The sequence below is a fragment of the Monodelphis domestica genome, chromosome 3 (assembly GCF_027887165.1).
Source record: "Monodelphis domestica isolate mMonDom1 chromosome 3, mMonDom1.pri, whole genome shotgun sequence".
Classification (NCBI taxonomy): domain Eukaryota; kingdom Metazoa; phylum Chordata; class Mammalia; order Didelphimorphia; family Didelphidae; genus Monodelphis; species Monodelphis domestica.
This window is the reverse complement of record NC_077229.1, coordinates 19,140,203-19,146,583: the sequence shown is the minus strand read 5'-3', so window position 1 is coordinate 19,146,583 and position 6,381 is coordinate 19,140,203. Positions and strand designations below refer to the sequence as shown.

Below are 6,381 nucleotides of genomic sequence, written 5' to 3'. Positions count from 1 at the left end.
GTCTTGGCAAAGATCCTGGAATGGCTACCATTCCTTCTCCATTTACAGATGAGGAAACTGGGGCCAAAAAAGGTTAAGTGACTTAGCCAGGGTCACACCCCTGGTAAGTATCTGAGGCTGGATCTGTACTCAGGTCTTCCTGACTCTAAGCCAGGTGGTCTGTATACTGAGCTCCCCAGCTGCCCCAAAGATCAAGATGACCAAAGCTTTGCCACATGATGGCCTTTCACATATCTGATTACAATAACTTTGTCTTCCACCATCCCTGCCCCCTAGTCTTCTCTGTCACTAACCAATCCCCATATGGCTTGACTTTCAGGCCCTTCCCCAAATGCCACCCTCCTCTGAATGCTCCCATTGGAACAGCAAATATTTATTAAGCACCTACTATGTGTCAGCCTCTGTACTAGACACCAGGGTGATCCAAAGACAAACTAAGGGATTTCTATTTAATTCCAGGGACAACAATAAACCATTAGAGTTTATTTAGCAAGGGAGTGAAAAGATCATATTTGTGCTTTAAGAAAATCATGTTTGGGGGCAGCTGGGTAGCACAGTGGATTGAGAACCAGTCCTAGAGACAGGAGGTCCTAGGTTCAAATCTGGCTTCAGCCACTTCCCAGCTGTGTGACCCTGGGCAAGTCACTTGACCCCCATTGCCTAGCCCTTACCACTCTTCTGCCTTGGAGCCAATACCCAGTATTGACTCCAAGACGGAAGGTAAGGGTTTAAAAAAAAAAAAAAGAAAATCATGTTTGTCAACTGTGTGAAGGCTGAATTGGAGAGGGATTACACTGAAATGCAGGGAGGCCAATTAGGAGGTTATTGCAAGAGTCCACATGAGGGTGAAGCAAGACTTCTAAGAAAGCTGACACTGCCATGGTGCTTTCTGTAATATCTGATCTCCACACTTTTTGACTCCTTTTTATTATGTGTGAAAAACCCATAGATGCCTCATGAAGGTTCCTTTTTTCCTTCTTCCTTGGAGGGATCCAAGCTCTGGGTTCTACACAATCTAGGTTCCTGCCCTGCGAGGACTTTACTACAAAGTGAGGGGATGAGATTCTTCTGAGATTGTCTAACTCATTCCCCCACCACCTCACTGAGCCCAAGGAAAGTCTTTTTTTTTAATTCAATTTTATTTTCATTTCTGAATTCTCTCACTCCCTCCTTCATCCATTGGGAAGTCAAGAAAAACAAGACCTGTTACAAATATGTATAGCCAGGCAAAACAAGATGTTGCTTTAGCCATGTTCCCAAAAAGGGTAGAAAAGAGAGAAAGAAGAGAAAATATACCACAATCTGCACTCGAGTCTATTAGTTCTCTGGAAGTAGATAACATGTTTTGTTGGAATCCTTTGAAATTGTGGTTGATCACTTTGTTGATCAGTTATTCTTTCAAAATTAAAAATTCTTACAATTTTGTTGCCATTGTATAAATTGTTCTCCTGGTTCTGCTCACTTAAGTTTGCATCCATTCATATAAGTCTTCCTGGGTTTTTCTGAAACCACTCCCTTCATCATTTCTTATAGAGAAATAATATTCCATCACATTTTGATGTCCTAACTTGTTCCAACATGCCCCAGTTTAGGAGCATCCCCTCAGTTTCCAATTCTTTGCCACCACAGAACCAAGGAAAGTCCCTGAAAGCTCTGGTGTGACTTCTGTCTAGAGTTTCCCAATAGAAGATAAATAAGCTCCACCATAAGAAATGATGAACAAATGATTTTTTAAAAATCTGAAAAGAACCATCTGAGATAATGAACAGGGAAATGAGTAGAACCAGGAGCCATTATACCCATTCAGAGAACTAATATAAACTGAGAAAGTTATCTCCAGAAAGGGAACAGAAAGATAAAACATGAAAGACTTAATGAATATTAATATGTTGGCCTCCATGATGATATTCTATGCAATGTGGGGAGGGTGGAGAGAGAGTAGGACACCAGAAGATGAGATCTATTATGAAGAAAAGTAAGTTAAACATATAGAAGATCGGTGATTTCATTTGTGTATTATCTCCTTTTTCTTTATATATGGAAATGCTTGTTTCATTTGGATTTGTGTTTGAAATAAAAAATATTTGGGGGAAAAAAAGAGGTAAACAGGATCTCTCCATACGAAGTTCTCTATTTACAAAATTGATCCAGTGTAGAATGCCTATCTTATCTACCACAAAAGAAATACTTAAAATACAGAAGATCCATTCGTATGCCTTGATAGTTAAAATTTCAATGACAACCTATTATGAAAAGACTCACAGGAATCCCTAAATAGAACACTCATGGAGGACTCATGGAAACTCTTCACCTCTTTTCAGAGCTGTGTTGTCTACACAGCTCCCAAGGCCAGATCTCCTGACAAACCATGGCTTGGGTTGGGCGTTCTTAAGTCCCTTTATCTATATTATTCATTCTCCTAGTGGTGGTCATCTTCTCCTTTGAGAAGCCTCGTCCATTGTACCTCTCTCCTGACCAATTAGCACTTGGACTCAGGACCTTTCACCCTCTTGACCTCACAAAGTTGCCCTCGAGGCTAGGAACATCCGTCACAGTTTCACTGTTCAGTCATCCAGGCTTAAACAAGGTTAGTCACTGACTGGATTGTGGGGACGGCTCTAAGGTTGCAAACCGAGGTTATCAGAAGGATGGTAATATCGTCAATGGAAATAAGGGGGCTCAGAATGAAGATTTCAGAGATACAGAGAGTGAGGTCAGATTTAAACATGTTGAATCTGACATTTCTTTGGAATATCGATCTTTAATTGTCCAGCAGGGGATTGCTGATCCAAGACTAGAGCTCAGGAGAAGAACTTTAGCTGGTGCGATGACTGTAAGTCATCTTCATAAAGATGATTGCTGATGGGGTCAACAAGGGACAGTACAGAGATGGAAGAGAAGAGGATCCAGGGCTGAATCTGGGGATGGGCTCACAGTTCGGGGTAGTTAGGTAGGTAGGGGTAGTAAAAGAGTTTGAGAAGGAATGATCAGACAGATAGGGGAGTTAAAAGAGAAGAGTATCATGAAAACCAGAGACTATCTATGAGGAAAGAGTGGTTTGCAATGTAAAATGCTGTTAAAGAAAATTAAAAATTAAAAAGAATGGGGACAGAGTAGCTACGTGGTTTAGAAAATAGAGGGCCAGGCCTAGCGACAGGAGGTCATAGATTCAAATCTGGCCTCAAATACTTCCTAGGTGTGTGACCTCAATGTCCCTTAACCACAATTGCCCTTGGAACCAATACCTAGTATTGATTTTAAGATGGACGATAAGGGTTTAAAAATAAAAGAATAGGGACAGGAGCGGGTAGGTGTCTCAGCAGATAGAGAGATAGGTAGGTCTGGAGGCTAGAGATCCTGGGTTCAAATTTTGCTTCAAATATTTCTAGCTGTGTGAAACTGGTTAAGTCATTTAATTCCAATTGACTAGCTCTTACTGTTCTTCTCCCTTGGAACCAATACTTAATTCTAAGATGGAAGGTAAGGGTTTAAAGAAAAAAAAGAATGACAGAAAAAATGTCTACCAGGTTTGGCAATTAAGATATAGGGGGCTCCTCCTCTCTACCCTCACTCAGTATGTTCCACCTGTTGCTTAGAGATATGGCCCCCAGCTCCAAGGTGGACACCATGCATCTGTTTTCATGATTTTTAGGAGAATCATTGAGCATTTTCTTCTTCTCCCAAGCTCAGGACTTTATCCCAGTTTATACAACAGCTGAGCTGCAAAGCTGGCACTAAAATTTGCCAAGTGAAATGTTAAGATGATCACCCTTATCTGGAATAAGAATATCATTGCATTCAAGAGAGAAGGGTCCCCAGAGAAGCTGCCTCTCTCCATCACTGATGATCACCAATGAGACAGTACCATCAAGATGGCGATGAGTGGAATGGTGAGGACATGGCTGGGACGGTATCCATTTTTGGATCAGGTAAGTCCTACGGGTGGGAACTCGCATGAACTCTTCAGAGGGGTCGACGGTCAGTTCACAGTGTCCAAGAAGGCTGCTACTTATTTGGACTGGAAAGCTGGAGATGTCACAATGTTTCTAACTCTCCCTGAAGAGCTGCCTTTGGGCACGAAACTACTGTTACATGTAGGTCACTCCATCCAGACAACACCAGGAGCCAGCTCACCCGAGCTCGTGAACAGAAGGATGCCAGCCAGTCATCATATCTTCCTACAGCAATTGATACAAAGATCTTAGTGTGGTTAAAGGCAGACGTCTTAAGGCTGCCATACCAATGACTTATTCAACAGAAACAGCCCCACAAAGTCACCTGGTTCCTCTTGATGTGCCTTTCCCAGCATTCTGGTAGAATCACTGAATTTTAGCTCGACACTCTTTTGACTGTCTTTGGAATGTGCTCTTTTGGGGACTTAAATCCTTGCCACATCTGTTGCAATCTCTGTCATCAGCCAAGTAGGATTGTTGGCATTTGAGAGGCTGCTTAGGAGTGTTGCAAATGTGTCTTCTTTAACTGTGCAAAACAAATCATCTCTTTGTCTAATTATCCATGCGAGGGAGGAGATAATTTAACACGTCGAGTTTTGAGCTTCCCTTCTGGGAATTTCTAAATTTGTGACCAACACCTTCTAATCATTTTGATGTTTCAGATAAGAGCTCTTTTCTCAATATCAAATGTTTCCACCCCAATTAGGAAAAATTTGGAGGCTCAGGCTTGTCTTTCTAGCAGATAACCGAGCAGTAAAATAGAGCCTTAAAAGGTTACACTGGGCAAAGAGCTTTCCTAGAAAGTTATAGTATATGGTTGGGGCTCCAGAATAGCCTTGAAGTGACTGCCAGAGAAGGATAGAATGGCGGAGGAGTCTAATTATAGGTGTTCACTTTAATGTGTCATTTATCTGTACATTGAAGCCTGTCCTTAAATGTTCAAGATAAGAAGAAAACTGTAGGGAAAAGAAGGGGTAGATTTTTTTTTAATTATAAAATGATGTCTGTGCAAGAAACAGTTTTCTTATTTCAGATATTTTCTTTTTAGGGAGAATCACAAACTAAAACCAAACTTATCTAAAAATAAAAATTAAAAATGTAGAAGAAAGGATCAGGATTTGGTGCTTAATCTAACCATCTCTGCCTTTCTCCCACTCCCCCACCCCAGCAACCTAGTTGATGAAGTCACAGACTAGAACTAGTAATAGAGATATGAGGCATTATTATGAGGTGGTAGCCTGATGAGAGGCAGCTGATGAGAGGCAGGTGCAGCTCACTGTATAGAGTAGTGATGGTGAACCTTTTAGAGGCCAAGTGCCCAAACAGCAACCCTCATGTCACATGTGAGCTGCTCCTTTATTACCCCAGACAAGGGAGAGAGGAAGTGCTCCCACTGGGCTGCTGGGCAGAGGGACAGGTGAAGTAAGGAATGACCTTGCACATAGTGGAGAAGGAGAAGGGAGAAACTCCCTCTGGCACATGTGTCATAGGTTTGCCAACACAGGCATAGGGTATTGGGTCTGGAATCAGGAAGACCTGAGTTCAAATCCAGCCTCAGACACTTCCTGGCTATATAACCCTGCTCAAGTCACTTAACCTCTGGTTGCCTAACAAAAGGACCCACTGGATCCACCAGAGAAGGCAATGGTAAACCACTCCAGTGTCCTTGCCAAGAAAATCCCAAGGATAACTATGGTCCATGGGATCACAAAGAGTCAGATACAAATGAACAACAATATCCTGTTACCCCCTGAATCATGAAGGAGTTGTCTCTAATGAAATTGGAGAACACCTTGCCATTGGCTAAATGAGGATTAGCCACACTCCTGGCAACCCTTAAAAAAAAAAAAGCAGGCTTGCTAGTTTGGAGACCCCTTCATAGAACAAGAGCCCTAAACTTCTACAGGAGGGCAATGTGAGGAATTTATCTCTTCTGCACCCTCCCTACCCTACTCCCCCAGCAGAAGTATCTTGCAACAGAGATACCTGTCCAGTAGGAGACACTGCATTTAGCAGACAGAAAGAGTAGAGAGAGAATCAAAGTTTCAAGGAGCCTGACTTCTTGTCAACAAAGAAAGCCAACCATAGTTTTAAGGGATACTTATCCCTGAAAGTTGGGAATCTAATTGTGGAGAAGAGCAGATCCAGCCTAGCAGAATGACCTACACAGACTGGAGTGGAATGAGGATGCTATGAGAAAAGTTGTTAAGGTATTGCCGTACTAGAGGCATGAGTTACTTTAGTCATATATATGCCCTGTGTGTGTGTGTGTGTTTGTATGTGTGCCCCATGACTAGTCTTTAGACTGACTGTGTATTTGTGGGATACTGTCTCCCAGATCTTTGGGGAAATGAAGTTACTGGTATTATCTTAAAGACTTTACTTTGAGTTAATTGCATCTATTGCCTGACTATTAAAGGCAGACTCA

The 6,381-nt window shown here is 42.0% G+C and overlaps 1 long non-coding RNA gene across 1 annotated transcript; it reads left to right on the top strand.

The window, feature by feature from the left end:
- The first annotated feature begins 2,452 nt into the window (after positions 1-2,452).
- LOC103100767 (uncharacterized) lies at positions 2,453-4,338 on the top strand. Its single transcript, XR_008917270.1, has 2 exons — positions 2,453-2,822; positions 3,686-4,338. It is a non-coding gene; the product is annotated as an uncharacterized LOC103100767 (long non-coding RNA).
- Positions 4,339-6,381: the final 2,043 nt, after the last annotated feature.